Source organism: Tachypleus tridentatus, chromosome 2 (assembly GCF_004210375.1).
Source record: "Tachypleus tridentatus isolate NWPU-2018 chromosome 2, ASM421037v1, whole genome shotgun sequence".
In the NCBI taxonomy this organism is placed as follows: Eukaryota; Metazoa; Arthropoda; class Merostomata; order Xiphosura; family Limulidae; genus Tachypleus; species Tachypleus tridentatus.
In genome coordinates, this window is record NC_134826.1 from 134,787,801 (window position 1) to 134,806,139 (window position 18,339).

An 18,339-nucleotide genomic window follows, 5' to 3' on the forward strand; every position below is an offset into this window, starting at 1 on the left:
TTGAATTAGAGTAAATGTATCACAAAGAATTAATGTAGTGTTCTGGTTAATCTGAAAAACTCGGAATATATGATATTATGATCGTGAATCACGCGAAACCGAAACGATCGCGTGGAAAGCACTGACTCTAAAATGGGTTATTGTTGTGATTGTTTTCTTATAGCAAAGCCACATCGAGCTATCTGCTGAGCCCACCGAGGGGAATCGAACTCCTAATTTTAGCGTTGTAAATCCGTAGACTTATCGCTATACTAGTGGGGGGGGGAGCTCTCTAAAATGATGAAAATGCAGTTGTACTACAATTATCCAACAAATTCACGATAACCTTATACACGAAGATGAATTTTAGTAACCGTAATAATGAATAATCAAATGTCGAGAAAAAAAATTAAATTTAATTGCAGTAACTCAAGATGAACTATATTAGTCAACAAGCTGGAGTACCCGTGCCTGGGACGGAAAACATGTAAATTCGTGATTAATGAATGGTTATCTTAGGACGTGAAAAGTTACTTGTTTTATATGTGATTGTAAAAAACGCCCATCAGAAAACAGCAGAATACAAAGCTGGAACATTGTATGTTTCTCCGCACGGACCCAATTTATTTTCATACCAATTTTGGTGAAGACCCATAAAGACCCATCTATAGGAGGCAACAGATAATAATGGAGTGGCTGAAATAAATAAACAGTAATCAGGATAACCTACGTAAGTTTAATCAAATTCGATAGTAATAAATTATAGAATGATTTTAGAGGGGCCTGGCATGGCCAAGCGCGTGGGGCGTTATAATGTACGACTCGTAATTCGAGGGTCGGTGGGTGGTGATGACAGCTGCGTTCCCTCGAGTAGCTTTGTGCGAAATTCCAAAAAACAAACACACAAACAAGAATGACTTTAGAAGCTGTAACATATGTCTAAATACCAACAAAACAAAGTATGTGATTATTCTTAACCGAAATGCAGAATTGACTACCACGATAAGAATGCCCGTACAAATAAACGTGCGGGGCGTATTCACCAGCACATCACGGCTCGAACCTTGGACTTTCCAATTCGCAGCTTGGCACGCTAATCCCTTGGCCATGTCACGTTTCTGCCATTTACTATTATGACGTTTCCAATTCTATATTGTGTTTTGTGAGAAAGGACAAAAGTTTCGATAAGATAATGGTGTACTAAACTTGAATAACATAGGACTGGATTCAGGGAAAACTATAACAAAAACTCCAAAGATAATGGCGTACAGAATTTAAGGGAAACGGAAGACAAAACTGTCATAAAAATTCCAAATGTAGAGGTACACCGAATTTAAAAGAAAGAGGGTTTGATCCAGGTACAACTGTAATAAAAATATAATGATTCCCATGTATAGCTAGTGTTAACTTTAAATAATAATATTAAGCGACGATAACTTATATACGTGAACGAAGGGGAGGGGGGGGGCTGGCGAGTATCCTATAAAATGTTTGATGTTTTTTTTTTCTTCCTTTAATCCCCTTGTAGTAGAAGCTATATCAATATCGCACGTACTATGTAAACAGAAGCACGTGGTTTAGTTTTACAAGAATGTAAGTTGTTCCGCTAACTTGTGCGTGACCTGCAATGTATCGTAGAAAAGTATTTGGCACGTTTTACACTAGTCTCTTAATTTACAGCTCAGAGTAGCATACGTTTTAAATAGTGGTTTGGTCAAAACTTCTCTCGCTGTTTAACAAACAAACTGGCAATCACAAAATCCTAATTACTATAAGAACTAATGTCTTGATGAAAATTTGTAGAATGGACGGTAACTGTGGAGACACAAGTGTAGAGGACGACGTTTAGAAAGTATCGTCTTTAGGTCAGTTGCCGTCCATTTGACAAAGTCTCATCATGAATACTCTCTCTAAACAAAGAACAACCAATATCTTAGTTTATATCCCTATCTCTCTTACCGCTTCATAGCTTAAATAGTTTTTGTACTTTTATTCTGTAGCCTTTCTCCGACTGGTAGTTTCAACAAATTTTAACGCCACTTACAAAATGTACTTTGTTTTAAAGATCATCCACACACAAAAAAAACACATAAAAAAGTTTCCTATTATTTGCTTCAGTCACATTCATATGTTATGTGTGGTGATTTATTTGTTGTTTTAAGATCATTTAGAACTAAACACACAGACGTATCTCATAACGGCTGGTACGAGTATTAACTCTTGTTAATCTGAAGATGACCTAGGAAGGTCGAGACGTTGTTCTCTGCTTAACAATAAAAGTGTTAATACCCATACCAGCCGTTCTGAGATACATTTTAATTTAAAATGGCTTTCTTGTCATCAAGAACTAAACACATAGACGTTTTTGTATTGTTTACATAAACCATGTTTGTACGTCACGTAGAGAAGTTCCTTCGATATTTCTACGTTAAATTACCAAAAACGCGTAAACCACTTCCGGTTATTTGTTTAAACAATATCTGTATGTCACATATGGAACTTTTCATTTTTGAACACATTGTGTTTTTATACGACTCATACGTATTAGGCCCACCGCTAGTACAGCAGTAAGTCTACAGATTTACAACGCTAAATCTGGGATTTGATTCCTCTCGGTGGGATCACCAGATATACCGAAGTGGCTTTTCTATAAGAAAACACACATACATATCAGGATTCTGTAACCAACAAAGTCATGTATCCAACAACCATTTGGTAAATAAATAATTATTTTTAAAAGGCAGTAGAGAAGGGAGCACAAGTCATGTCAACATTTTCAACATGCCAACTTTAACATTTTCAGGTATTTAAGTATCTCTAATTGCACCCTGCACGTAGGCTACAGTGGTAGCGAACATAAATCATAGGCTTGGCGGGACACAAGTAAAGTAACTGATACTACATTTTGCTCAGAATTCATCCTCCGAATATCTCGGTAGTCAGGGATTGAATTACCATCCAGTATTCTAAAAAATTCTAAAAGGATCATTATATATTCTGATTCATTTTCAATAAACACTCGACTTACACATTCTTTCTGTAAAATAATTCACGTTTTTGGAGAAACAGTCCGAACTTTGCAGCTCTGACTACATCTCTCTTGGACCCTCACTAGTATAGCGGTAAGCCTAAGGACTAACAACGCTAAAATCAGGGTTCGATTCTCCTCGGTGGCCTCAGCAGATAGTCGGATGTGGCTTTGCTATAAGAAAAAAACACACACACGTGTCTCTTGGACATTACCACTGCCTTTATTTTTTCTTTTCGAAATCACAATAATTTCCAAAATTGGTTTTTTAGTTATATTTTGGGCATGAGTCACGTCTTAGTCAAAAATATACTGGCCTCTATTATTATTTTATAAATAAGTATTTCAAAACGTTCTTCACAAACAGATGGTAGTGAATGAATTAATTATTTTGTGAACGTGGAAATGTTTATTTGCTTGTTTTTGAATTTCGCACAAAGCTACTCGAGGGCTATCTGTGCTAGCCGACCCTTGTTTTTGCTTGTTTTTGTTTTTGAATTTCGCACAAAGCTACTCGAGGGTTATCTGCGCTAGCCGTCCCTAATTTAGCAGTGAACGACTAGAGGGAAGGCAGCTAGTCATCGCCACCCACCGCCAACTCTTGGGCTACTCTTTTACCAACGAGTAATGGGATTGACCGTCACATTATAAAGACCCCACGGCTGAAAGGGCGAGCATATTTGGCGCGACGGGGGTGCGAACCCGCGACAGCCGTCCCTAACTTAGTAGTGTAAGACGAGAGGGAAGGCAGCTAGTCATCACAACCCACCGCCAACTCTTGGGTTACTCTTTTACCAACGAGTAGTGGGATTGACCGTCACTTATAACGCCCCCACGGCTGAAAGGGCGAGCATGTTTGGCGCGACGGGGATGCGAACCCGCGACCCTCAGATTACGAGTCGCACGCCTTAACACGCTTGGCTATGCCGGGCCACGTGGAAATGTATCGATATTATTTGGTCAAAAAATTAGTAAATATCGATTATATTTTTAACTCACTTCAAACCCAAGATTGGTGTACAAGAATGTTTTAAATAAACTAATGTATACAAACGGTTTGTAGAGGGCTGATAACGCACTAAGTGTTTACCTTAAGACTATTTTCTTTTTTTCTTGTTAGGAAGAGAGAAAAGAGTACAAACAACGTGTTGTTTTTAAATAATTTGTTATGCAGAAATGATTTAATTTGCCTAATATTGATTGTACTGTAAGCCTACTTTTTTCTACAGTAATGCGTTCGTGATGCTATCTTATTACTTACACTTGATAACACTGCGAAATACACAGCCAATAAACGTGTATTATAAATAAGTATTCTGGTAGTAAATGTTGTTGGTGAGTGTTACGGCAGAGGGATGCGTGAGTAAAGATAACAGCCTCTTTGATAGTTATTTCTCTTACTAGTAAATGAACAGATAAAATAATAATTAAACTTCAAAACAAGACTTAGAAATTCTTTCAAGCCGTCTCCAGGGAGAACCGTGAAAAGAATGAGACACTCGGTTAAGTTACAGCATTTTATGTACAAGTTTTTATAATTTAACTGGGAAAAAAAAAATCTTTCAGGCGATGGATATACTAATAGCAACCTTGGGAGTAAATAAACCTCTGAGGGTTTATTTTACATCCATACAGTTTTATGCATCTGAACTATCTACTTTTCTAGCCCCCGAATGTTAGTCACGATCCTTTACAACCCAAGCCTCCTTTCCCGTCTGATTATGCAGACGTGTATTGAATGAGCATTGTGCTAGTCCTAAGTGGGATTGGCTCTGTTGGAGGTGTCTCTCCCACACTTTTCACGTGACACTTTCTTTCCCTCTCTACTACCCCATTTTAGCTGAAGAAACAGCTGCCAGCACATACCCTAAGGCCCTTTAATCACGGTGGCAGAATATTCCTGATGATTCACGAAATGGTAGAAGAACAAATCTTTCATGGAAACTTGTTAAATGGAATGAAAGTCTGATTTGTCGAGTTAAAAAATGAACATTTAAAATAAGTGATTTAGTTATTTAACAAATACCAAGAGTTCAAATAGTTGTAAAATGAGTTACGTTTTTGTATTGCATTAATGTTTGAAATAATATTTTTAGAAGAAATTTGTTGGGTTTTGTTTTTTTCTAGCCTTATAGTAAACAGTGGTTCATATAACTTTTTAGAAAGTTTGGTTGGGTTTGTTTTGAATTTCGCGTAAAGCTACACGAAGGCTATCTGCGCTAGCCGTCGCTAATTTAGAAGTGTAAGACTAGAGGAAAGGCAGCTAGTTAACATCACCAACCGCCAACTCTTGGGCTACTCTTTTGCCAACGAATAGTGGATTGACAGTCACATTATAACGACCCCACGGCTGAAAGGGTGAGCATGTTTGGTGCGACGGGATTCGACCCCACGACTCTCAGTTTACAAGTCGAGTGCCTTAACCACCTGGCCATGCCGGGCCTCGTATTTAAATAAAAGAACCGTGATGACAAGAAAACCCACTTGTAGAGAAAAATATATATGTAAAAAAATATATGTAAAAAATATATATATGTAAAAAAAAAATATGTAAATATATATATATATATATAAATATATATGTAAAAATATATGTGTAAAAATATATATATGTAGAAACGGCTGATTTGGGTTGAGAAAATTTTTATGTAGAGGTTCGAACAACATTTCAACCTTCTTCGGTCATCGTCAGGTTCACAAAGAATGAAAAAGGTAACTGACCAATAGCTGACCACATGTTTGAAGGGGGTTGTGTAACTGAGTGTAGGAATGAAGAGGGCGTGCTTAGATGTTTGATTATATTTATTAATACAAGTATAAAGGTGTTCCTTTGTAGTGGTTTATTTAGGGCTTAAGTTGTTGTATAAGTAAGGACTGTTTAATTTTGACCGTCACATTATAACGCCCCCACTGCTGAAAGGGCGAGCATGTTTGGTGTGACGGGGATTTGAACCCGCGATCATCATATTACGAGTCGAACGCCTTAACCCGCAACAAACAGAACAGGATATTAGTAGTATACAGTGAAATTGTGACCGAAACTTTGAACTTCATAAAAGTAATGCTACCAAACGGTATTAAAATATATTTAGTTGTTAGTTATAGCTCTAAGCCTGTGAAAGATTTAGGCTTTTTTTTTTACTTCTATCATCATTAGGTAACTGTTATATTTATTTTGTTTTTTACGAGTTGAGCATTTAATAAGATTAATGAATACAAGAAATGACTACAGGCTAGTAAAACTTGCTGTAATAATAAACAAGGCGTATTTCACGATCTTTCAATTGCCCCTCGGCCCCATTACCGCCTGGCTAGCTTGATGTCAGAACGGTAATATCTCTCTGCACCGTCATCTGCTGCCCTACGCTTTACCACTGGGCAAATAATATATCACTACGGGTGACAGGTTGTAATGAAGCATGCGCAGAACGACCAAGTACGGTCCTGTGCACCAGTTTGTGATCCAAGATATATTTTTTCCACAAATCGTTGTTTGTGCACGACGATAAGATATAACCAATAAGAAGTTACTTCTTCAGGAACTGGTGTTGGAAATATATCCAACAAACGAAGGATGCCCACGTTGTTCCGACCGATCTCATCATCCGAGTAGACTTTGTTTCGAAGACTATGTAACTTAGAGGGACGATAAGTGACTAGACCTGAATCATGAAGTAACACACTCTTGTAAGTATGGGTTCTGTGGAGTATAGACAATAGGAGGGTAGACCTCTATCATAAAGTAACGCAATCTTGTAAGTGTAGCTACTCTGGAGAAGAGGCATGATAAGTGGATAGACCTCTATTCTAAAGTTACACAGTCTTGTAAGTGTAGCTATTCTGGAGAAGAGGAATGATAAGTGGATAGACCTCTATTCTAAAATAACACAGTCTGTAAGTGTAGCTACTGTGGAGAAGAGGGACGATAAGTGGATAGACCTCTATTCTAAAGTAACACAATCTTGTAAGTGTAGCTACTCTGGAGAAGAGGGACGATAAGTGGATAGACCTCTATTCTAAAGTAACACAGTCTTGTAAGTGTAGCTACTCTGGAGAAGAGGGACGATAAGTGGATAGACCTCTATTCTAAAGTAACACAGTCTTGTAAGTGTAGCTACTCTGGAGAAGAGGAACGATAAGTGGATAGACCTCTATTCTAAAGTAACACAGTCTTGTAAGTGTAGCTACTGTGGAGAAGAGGGACGATAAGTGGATAGACCTCTATTCTAAAGTAACACAGTCTTGTAAGTGTAGCTACTGTGGAGAAGAGGGACGATAAGTGGATAGACCTCTATTCTAAAGTAACACAATCTTGTAAGTGTAGCTACTCTGGAGAAGAGGGACGATAAGTGGATAGACCTCTATTCTAAAGTAACACAGTCTTGTAAGTGTAGCTACTCTGGAGAAGAGGGACGATAAGTGGATAGACCTCTATTCTAAAGTAACACAGTCTTGTAAGTGTAGCTACTCTGGAGAAGAGGGACGATAAGTGGATAGACCTCTATTCTAAAGTAACACAGTCTTGTAAGTGTAGCTACTGTGGAGAAGAGGGACGATAAGTGGATAGACCTCTATCATAAAGTAACACAATCTTGTAAGTGTAGCTACTGTGGAGAAGAGGGACGATAAGTGGATAGACCTCTATTCTAAAATAACACAGTCTGTAAGTGTAGCTACTGTGGAGAAGAGGGACGATAAGTGGATAGACTATTCTAAAGTAACACAATCTTGTAAGTGTAGCTACTCTGGAGAAGAGGGACGATAAGTGGATAGACCTCATTCTAAAGTAACACAGTCTTGTAAGTGTAGCTACTCTGGAGAAGAGGGACGATAAGATAGACCTCATTCTAAAGTAACACAGTCTGTAAGTGTAGCTACTCTGGAGAAGAGGGACGATAAGTGGATAGACCTCTATTCTAAAGTAACACAGTTGTAAGTGTAGCTACTGTGGAGAAGAGGGACGTGATAGACCTCTATCTAAAGTAACACAGTCTTGTAATGTGGAGAGTAACACAGTCTTGAGTGGACGATAAGTGGATAGACCTCTGTTCTAAAGTAACACAATCTTGTAAGTGTAGCTACTGTGGAGAAGAGGGACGACAAGTGGATAGACCTCTATCATAAAGTAACACAATCTTGTAAATGTAGCTACTGTAGAGTATAGGATCGTAGGGTCGATAAGTGGGAAGACCCCTATCACGAAGTAACGCAGTCCTGTAAGTGGGGGCTCTGTGGAGTATAGGGATGATAAATAGATAGACCTCTCTTATGAAGTAATACAGTTTTGTAAGTGTAGGTACTGTGGAGAATAGGGACGATAAGTGAATAGACCTTTATCATGAAGTAACACAGTCTTATAAGTACGGGTTCTGTGGTGTATGGAGAAGATCAGTGGGTTGACCTGTATCATAAAGTATCAGGAGTTTGGTTTAGTGGGTGCTGCACATACAATGATCCAAACAAATAGTAGAATCAAATTATACACATGAATTTTATAATTTTGCTATTACAGGATTTAATGTATATATAAAACACATGCACATATATTTATCTAGTTTCATAACCAAGCGATATTTATTACTTTTGATAATACGTTCATTTTATAATTGTCCAATTGAGAACAATCTCCCGTCATATGATTTTGCTTTGCCTAATATTACGTGTTTGTATTTTAAATAAAAAAAATCCTGTAAATAATACCGTGCTAATCGAACATTAAGATATCGGTAGATGAATAATACCCTGCATATAATTTTTAACAACGACCTACCATTATTAGAGATACCATATGTAGAAATCTGATATTCAACAAATTACGATTCATTTATTTTATTTAATGTTTATCATGTTGTTTACGATAACATGATTTCGTAAAATGAAATGAAAGTAATCGTTATAATTTGTACGCTATAATGTAAGACAGAGAACAGGTTTCTACGCAAGTATGCAAATCATGTAAACATAGAAACCCGTCTTTAGTGAGATACTTCGATATTGCTTAAGAAAGATAATTAACGTCCCTAACGGCAAGTCTATACACTTAATAGCGTTAAAAACCGGATTTTGGTAGGCACAACACAGATCGCTTATTGCGTAGTTTTGTGCTTAACTATAGACAAGCAATAGTTTTAACCTGAAATATCTTATTCGTGATGACTAGAAACCCAGTTGAAGTATCCATATATCTCAATACGGCTGGTATGGGTATTAAAACTTTTATAAAAATAGAAAACAACGTTTCGACCTTCTTAGGTTATTTTCAGGTTAACTAAGAGAGTTTGCAATTGACGTCTTAGAGACGAGAGTGTAATCGGGTACGGGACTGTAGGGGGCGTTGCATTATATTTAGGTTATTAATTAGTATAAGAATAAAGGTGTTCCTTTATGTTAGTTTAATATCTTACTCTACAAATTAAGAATTCTATATTCATTCCATCTATAATTACACTAAATGTAACACTAATCAAATGTAATTCTGATAAGCATTTCTAATTTGAAACACGTTCTGTATCAGTTCGTATATATATATGTTTTTCTAATATTAATCTGTAAAACAAATCTTGTCGCTAGTTGTTATGGTTTACTTAAAGATATCCAAAAACTTTAGTTATAGACTATTTACCGTCTCAGCACATACTAAGTTGTTTAACAGCCTTTTATCACCATGTCAGTAATCAACATTGGACACAAAACGACTGATTCCAGTTGGAAAAAACATCGTTATAAATTGTACCGAGACTTTTAGCTATCGTTATTCTGTACTCGGGGCCTGTCTGTAAATATGATTCTGAGCCTCTCATACGTGACAAGTAAGTTTACATTCGTCGTCTGCCTTGTGTACTTTTAAAGATGTGAAAGATTCAGTAACAATGGCAGAACTATAATTTACCTTACCGAAAGAAAACAAACAAACAAAAACCAAGTACGTTAATTTATCACAGCTTGTAAATCTCTCCCACACTTCAGTATTAGATGTTCGAAAGTAAGTCATTAAAGAAGAGAATGGGAAGGACTTAATACGCACGAGCGGATGCTATAAGAGAGCTACTCTCGCGTCTTATTCTCTTAAAGAAGGCTCTTTGCTCGCAAGAGAGGAGCATCGTCACGAGCCAGCGAGGAGGAAATATTTGGTTAACTGACGTCAAGTGCAGTAGTAATCACTTCCTTATTTTCTAAGCGGACACTAAACATTGAAAGATGAGAGACTGGACTCAGTGAGTTTACAGATTCAAGACATTGTCATTAATGTTATTCATTTATTATTGAAATAGTAAAAATAAAATATGTTTATAAGAACAGTTAAATCTAAAAATAGTTTGAAAAAATTGGGTTTACCTCAGTACACTGGAAATGTAAGGAGAAAGACGTTTCACAGGGGCCCGCTACTAGCGAGCTAAAATTTGGTTTTAATGGGAACTACTTGACACTTGGATGTACACGGTTAAAATGCCAGAGTTCGTGTCACTATAAGTAATATCTTGCTTACTTTCAAGAACCTTATTAATGTTATTCATTTATTATTGAAATAGTAAAAATAAAATATGTTTATAAGAACAGTTAAATCTAAAAATAGTGTGAAAAATAAATGAGTTTACCTCGGTACACTGGAAATGTAAGGAGAAACACGTTTTACAGGGGCCCGTTACTAGCTAGCTAAAATTTGGTTTTAATGGGAACAACGAGACACTTGGATGTATATGGTTTAAATGCCAGAGATCGTGTCACTATAAGTAATATTTTATTTACTTTCAAGAACCAACTCAGAAGTTAAAGTTGTTTGTAGTTTTCTTTTGCATTTAGAATAAAATTGTTTAAGGTTTTCAATTAGCTGTGGAAAATGATACATTTGTCAGCTGATTTCAGTTATAGCGAAAATGACACTCCTATTCGACAGCTACAAACACAAAACATTGTTATTTTCCGGTTCTAATTCAGTTTAGTTTGATCATTATTAGTTATTTGCAATAGGTTTATTCCACACGTTGTCATTCTCACCTGTGAAAATGCTTCCACGTTATCAGTAAGAAAAACGTGAATACAATAGAAAAACAAACAAATTCGTGTTTAGAAAATAATTAGTAAATTTTAAGGCGTGAACAAGGTCAAACTAAAAGAAATGTTAAATGTTAAAAAAATAGATACTCTCTCACGAGCGAATATGTCATTATAACACAACACATGATTCAATTGGAAAAATGGTATTAACTCAACCAAAAAATGAAGATATAGGAAATAACATGTATTGTTGCAGATGCTTCAATTTAATATAATAAAGTATCAAACACGGATGTTTGTGTGTATATGGTGCAATATTGTGTAAGGAACATTTAAATTAAGATGTCACGTAATTGAATAGAAGACATAATTTTCTGACGATTTACACGCTTTAATACAACACGATGAAAAGCGTTGAAACATGCGGAGTGTGCTCTAGACTGGAGACCAGTTGACAAAAATATTTTATTGAGTAAAAAATAAGTTATATTTTATAAATGTATTTTTCTGTTTCACACAGATGAACAAAAATTTTATTCCTATTACATATTTATATGTGTGTGTACTTGTACGCGTATCTTAACACACATTCATTTATTTTTGTATTTATAAATATAAATTACTTGAAAGAAGAAAATGGAGTTAGTATATTATCTGTATGATATATAAACTTAGCGTATTTGATTATAAAAAAAGTTACGCTTTGTGTTCTTAAGTTATATCTTTCTTTTTAAATCGACTCGGTGACTCACCGGCATTTCGCTTAAAACCGAGTTTCGATACCCACGGCGGGAAGAACATTGTAGATCTCTGCGCTCAACAACAAACAAACAAATCGTTTATATGCCTGTTTTTATTTGTTATATCTTGTTTAATTCGCTAAAGGTTGAACACGTTCTGCAGATTGTTGGTTGAACGAAATGGGTGCAAAGTTTCTAATTAATTCTCTTTGTGAATATTTCTGCAAACGCAGTTCCATTTATTTCTCTTTTATTTACGACATTGTTAACAATTCAGTTTTCGTATGTCTGTCCAACTTTAATGGAAAGTAAATTAGCAGTTGGGATGGAATTTTCACCGAAGTTAGCTTGTCATTACGAACACACAAACAATGTCGACATAACCCGATAGTTAGCGTTCCTATTTATACCTCATTTGTCAATTCTTCAGCATAGCGAAACGGTTGGCGTCTGAGAATCTATATCTTCCGAAGTCAAGTGCAACTTCTTTTGTATAGCATCGTTATAACCTAAACCGTACAATCTAGCTTCACGTGATTAATGTGAAAGTTCGCATCAGAGATTTCCATTCCTGTTTGGTAGCGAGTATGCACGATAGCAAGGTCTTAATTACTGAATAAATATATACATATATACGCACACGTGTAGAAACAATATATGTAGTAGGACGGTTTTAACAACTTCTGTCGATTTTATCTCCAGTTATTTTGTACTTTAACGTCACTTCTCTTCAACTGATATGGAAACATTGGATATAGCTAAATTAATACAAATTAAATATACTACATTCTGTGGACCGAACCTAAAAGCCGACTTAGGGTGTGTTTTTAATAAGCCTAAACAGTGGCCTATCTGCGGTAAGTCTGCTGCTGGAATTAAACACCGAATTTAAGAATCATAAACTCTTAAACTTACCACTTATTTGTCTAAAAATACTAAAAATGCGATCAGAAATGGCGTTATGACAAATAAATTCGGAAATAGCTTTGTTCAAGGACTGACTAACCAAACAAAATTTTAAAATTAAAATCAATAGAATTACCTTTATCCATATAAAGAGGTTAATAAGTTCAAGCTTTATCTAACAATAATGATTTTGGGGGAAGACTACGGTACTGTGTTGTTTCTACCAGAATTTAGTTTGGAAATTCGTTTGTCAAAATTTTCTTAATATTCAAAATGGCTAAATTATTATGTTTTAAATCCCCGTTCACTGTAATTAGTGCGGGTGCGATGAGTAAGTTTGATATTTGCGAGTTGTCACAAGCATTTTCAAAATAAATTAATAATGCATTTGTGTGTCCGTGGATAAGCGACTAAAACAACTGTTAAAATATTCTTTAAACATAAAATAAATTCTGTTTGCTTTGCAATCTTAATGTCTGCCATACAGCTCTTCTGTTGATACAAACACAATCTCACCTGCTAATCTCAAAGCTGACATCCGTTGGAACTCTGGCTCTTCCAACCACTTGTACATCCTGCGAAACGTCTCTCTGCCGGACTTCAGCTTGCTCCAAGGCTTGGGGTTCCTCAGTAGATCGGAGAGGGTTCCTTGGGACCGGCACAGCACCCGCTGGGCGAAGATGGCTTGAGGAATACTATAGCGCTTCAACTCTGCACTTATTCGCTGGGCCAGTTCTTTCGTGTTGATCTCTTCCACTTCGTCGGCTGCTCCACTCTTAGAACTGTTAGGAGTCTGGCACCCCGAGTTTTTTAACGTAATTCCAGCTTGGGCAGCGGAAGAGACAGCGTTAACCCCTGTGTTGTGAACTGAAACTGGGCTCAGACTGACCATGGGCTGAGAAAAGGAGGGGATTCCTAAATTGATATTAGACACGCACGTCTGGGCGGTCAGGGCTGCCACGTTTACGGGTTTGATGTCCTGGTGCTCCGGTGGTGTTACCGGGCCTTGCAGGTGCATCGAGGGGAGTGTGGGGTGCATTAAGTCCGTTCAGTGTAGGCATCATGTTTGTGGGAGAATGGAGGCTCACAGTGGGGCTTTGAGGAAAACCCAAGCCACGTGATAAGTCCCGATGATGTGTATAGGAGTCATATGTGTTTGGAGATATAGCTTTGTCTGGAGAATGCAAACCATTCTGAAGATACGGAGGCGAGGGAATCCCTGTCTGCTGGGCCATCGTCCCAAGTCCATTACTGGTCATCATTGACATGGCAGATGGGTGAGCTGCCCCAAGAGTGGGGCCCATGTTCATAGGAGCCATCCCTCCCACATGGCTTAACTTATCATATTGATAGCTATTCATGCTCACACCCAAAGCATTGTTTTGCATCAAGGAAAAGCCACCGCTGACGTTACCAGTATGGCCATAGTGGCTAAATTTGTCGGACATGGTAGAAATGGGTGGCAGGGGCTGAAGTGGGGTGAGAGTAGCATAACTGTTAGCTACTGACAGTCCAGGTGACATCCGGCCATTCAAGCTTTGGTAGCTGGGCTCAGTCAGGCCTCGAAAGTCCGAGGCGTCGATCATCGTAGAGGTTACTGTTTCTTCGTCCGAGTCTGAACGCGGAATGTCCGAGGTGATCTCGTGGCCCGGGAGTAGTTCGGGCGGACCTGTCACGGATCGACACTGGTTATACTACCAACCGTCTCAACCGAATCGACAGCTTTCTGACTCCACTGATCCGACCACTGGCACGGCTGCTTCACCGACGCTTGGCTCGCTGCTGATTTGTTGCTCACCTAACTCTCCCATGTTTTCCATGATTTGCGCGTTTTAATGACAATCCAAATTCATTGAACGTTCCTGTGACACTCCTAGCTTTGCCGTAGATGGATTTTAACGATCGGTGATTAGAGTTTTGGGCGTAGTTACAGCCTGGGAATGGGCAAGCTGCTAGTAAACCTGTACACTACCGCCATGTTTACACTCTGATAACTGCACATCAACATCTGCGCAATCCTTAAGCAAATAGCGCACGCGCTCTGTCGCTATTGTGCGTTTTTGTTCGTCTGCTTTTGTCTCACAGCCATGCAGGAGTGAGGACTCAGTCTGTAGTAACTCCAAATGTCTCATCATTCATTTGTTGAAAAGGGCAGAAAACATACAAACATTTCTCAGCTATAAGCACTTTTCATTGTCTCTTCCAATAATCTCAATTTTCCAGACATTCTGCCAAATAACATGTCTTCTCAGAGACCTCGCACGTGCTGCTGGCACGAGTATTTAGAAGCAGACGAATTTCCAATACCTCGGAACGCAAGGTCGATATCAATTATCCTCTTTTGTAGATCTTGAGGTCTAAGAAGCATTATAAGCTACTTTTGCGCTTCGTCCATGCCACCTTTTCACGTGGTTAATCGGTACAAAACGTTTCGAATTAACATACCCAAGAAAAACGTTTCACTAATATGTAAGAGCTTTAACGCAACGACATCTAAGGTTCACGAGTGAAAAGAGCTCTCACACATTACCAGATATTCTACCCCGCTTCGAACAGGTATGTAATTGAATAAACTTCCTCAGCAACAGAAAAATAATGTTTTCATTTTGTATTTTGAAGACACCTTTTGGCAAATTGTTTTTGTTAGACAAAAGTATGTACGAAAAATATTCGGTAGACCTTAAATTAATACAGCTAATGGAGCGAAAATATTCATTGTACACCAATACGAAAATAGCTAAATCACAACCATGAAAACGTAAAGTTATAAAATGCATCTTTGGCATATATAATCATTGAGATCCCTTGAATTTTGTTTAAATATGAAAGGATTGGTTGGTGAAAATCTTTTAAGTTTCATTTTGTTTTTAACCCTTTGTTTTATGTAACTGCATTCTCATCCGGGTATTTCAGGGACTATATAGGCTTAATTGATAATGTTTTCGTATCGAATCCGGTGATATGTGGTTTGTAAATCCTTTAAACAATAAAGATTGCTTGTTTGTTACACGATAGCTATCTGCGTTAGCCGTCCCTAATTTTGCAGTGTAAGACTAGAGGGAATTCAAATAGTCATCACCACCCACTGCCAATTCTTGGGCTACTCTTTCACCAACAAATAGTGGGATTGACTGTATTATTATAATGCTCCCAAGGCTAGAAGGGCAAGCATGTTTGATGCAAGGAGGATTCAAGCTCGCGACCCTCAGATTACGAGTTGAGTGTCCTAACCGCCTGACCATGCCGGGTATAATAACACCTTATTCACATATAACACGTTTGATATTTTTTGCCCTATTTCCCTGTTTTTCGTGATTTCAACGAACATAGAAGGTCTGTTCGCGAAAGAGTTAAAAATGAGTCCAACATCTGTATTATCATCCATTACCTTTATCAGTTAGAAAAACTAAACAACTTTAGCAGAAAGGCTCAATTTCTGAAAAAAGAAGTAACAATATTTGCATGAGAAGAAGTTACGTGACCTTAAAGTGACCAAAATCTACTAAATAGTTTCCAGTTTCCTCCGAAGAACTTGTAATACTTGAACGTACAGCCTATAAGATCTTCTGTTACAAGAAAAAGTCATTTTCTGTTTCCATCTAAAGTTCGGGAACGCACTTATGATACTTTGGACTAGCATATATTACGAACTGTATGAGTTAGCCTTGAAATTATAAAGACGTCTTTAAATTATTGTAAGTTATGCAAACATACGTAAGGGTTCACAGACTGACAGTGAAGAATCCTTTGGTTTATTTTAAGTTCTGCGTTAAAAATACAGGTTTCTTTAAGTTAACTTACAAAGTAACTTCTGCGTTAAGGAAGAAATATCCCAATGAACTACTTTAACCGTATTCTTTCAAAACAACAAATACTGTTACACAATTTGCCAAAAGAAATCTATATGATGATTTTCTTCAATAAAAGATTTTAAAGTTAATCTAATACAGAAAAAGATCTTATTTCTATACGTGAATGCGTGTTTAAGTGTCTAAATTTGTACTTCTATATCTAAATGTGTGTTTCCGTTCTGGTGTCTCACCACATTGTAAGAGTCCATTTCGCTACGTCCGGTCTTTTTCTATCATACGATCCTGCATCTTCATAAAAACTATACAGCGTACTTACCATTGCAGAAAGCTTCATCGTAAGGCTGTCTTGACCAAAGCACACTATTCCTCAAATTAGCGTTTCATAATTCGTTTAGCTTATGAGGAGAAAGATTTTCCAGTATCGTTTCAGCAACACACAGAAATCCTTAGTCTGCTTTATTAGATTATCATGCATTCCTGTTTCACTTTTCAACTCTTTGAGGTACATCACTGTTGAAATGATGTATTGTGGAAGCAACTTACGTCACCACTTACGTCACCTTTTCACTTTCTATCAGCTTTAGTTGAATCTTAATATGTCATATTAAAAAACATTTTATTGTAACTTTTGTTTGTTTGCTTGTAATTAAGCGCAAAGCTACACAACGGGTTATCTGTGCTGTGCCCAGAATTTCACATGGTGATTCAAAAGAATTCATAACAATTAAACATTTGAGTTTTATATGAATCAAATGAATCTGTTTATGTCTAGCATGTAAAGGACTGGGTTTGTTTGATGAATCAAACGTTTTGACACGTAAAGTTCAATGATTGTTTCGTACGACGATTCATTATTTAAAATAAAAGATAAAAGTTAACTTATTCTGTATACTTTCGTGTATCAGTTTACTGTCTTTGAAAACCACAAGCTTTCTAAATTCTCGATTTTATTAACTCAATGCTGCAAAAATTCTGCGTGCATTTGAAGCAGCTGCAGTCAAAAGGATTAAACCCTTATACGAGGGCTGTTCAAAAAATACGCGGACTGCTTGAATTGCGCGGCTCCAGTTGGTTCCAGGGGAATCCGCTTGGTGTCGCTAGGTTCGCACAAATCAGCTTATTACGACGCCATTTCCCGATTGCAGATATCTTCATTTGTGTATTAGCTACGCGGTTTTAAGTGAAGTGCGATTTTTTCGTTTGGCGGATTTCAGAATGAATGACCTGAAGGAGCAACGACTTGCTGTGAAATTTTGTGTTAAACTTGGAAAATCTGCAACTGAAACTTTTGCTATGCTTAACACAGCTTACGGTGATGTTGCTATGAAGCGTACGGCATGTTTCAAGTGGCATGAACGTTTTAAGGATGGTCGAAAGTCCATTGAAGATGATGAGCGTCCTGGACGTCCTTCCACGTCAACTGACGACCCACACGTCGACAAAATCAACACCTTGGTGCGGGCAAATCGACGTCTAACTGTCAGGGGAGCTTGCTGAAGAGTGTGAGATATCAGTTGGATCTTGTTACGAGATTTTGATCGAAAAATTGAAGATGCACCGCGTTGCTGCAAAATTCAGCCCTCAGAGCTCGTGAGTTTTTGGCCAAACACTCGATCACTGTTCTTCCCCACCACTCCCTACTCACCTGACCTTACTCCTTGCGATTTTTTCATGTTCCCCAAACTCAAAAGACCCTTGAAAGGAAGAAGATTTGAGACGATTCCCGAGATTAAGGCAAATGCGACGAAGGAGCTGGAGGACATTACAAAAGAAGCGAACCAGGACTGTTTCAACAAGTGGAAACACCGTTGCGATAAGTGTGTGCGTTGGGGAGGAGAGTACTTTGAAGGGGTCCCAAACCTGTAACTTCTAAATAAAG

At 37.6% G+C, this 18,339-nt stretch overlaps 1 pseudogene across 1 annotated transcript in view; it reads right to left on the reverse strand.

Annotated features, from left to right (window-relative positions):
• LOC143245611 (one cut domain family member 2-like) overlaps positions 1–14,320 on the reverse strand; it is a 36,649-nt pseudogene extending 22,329 nt beyond the window's left edge. The window contains exon 1 of the transcript XR_013025646.1: positions 13,165–14,320. The product of XR_013025646.1 is annotated as an one cut domain family member 2-like (transcript). The remainder of the gene's footprint in view (positions 1–13,164) is intronic.
• Between the last annotated feature and the right edge of the window lie 4,019 nt (positions 14,321–18,339).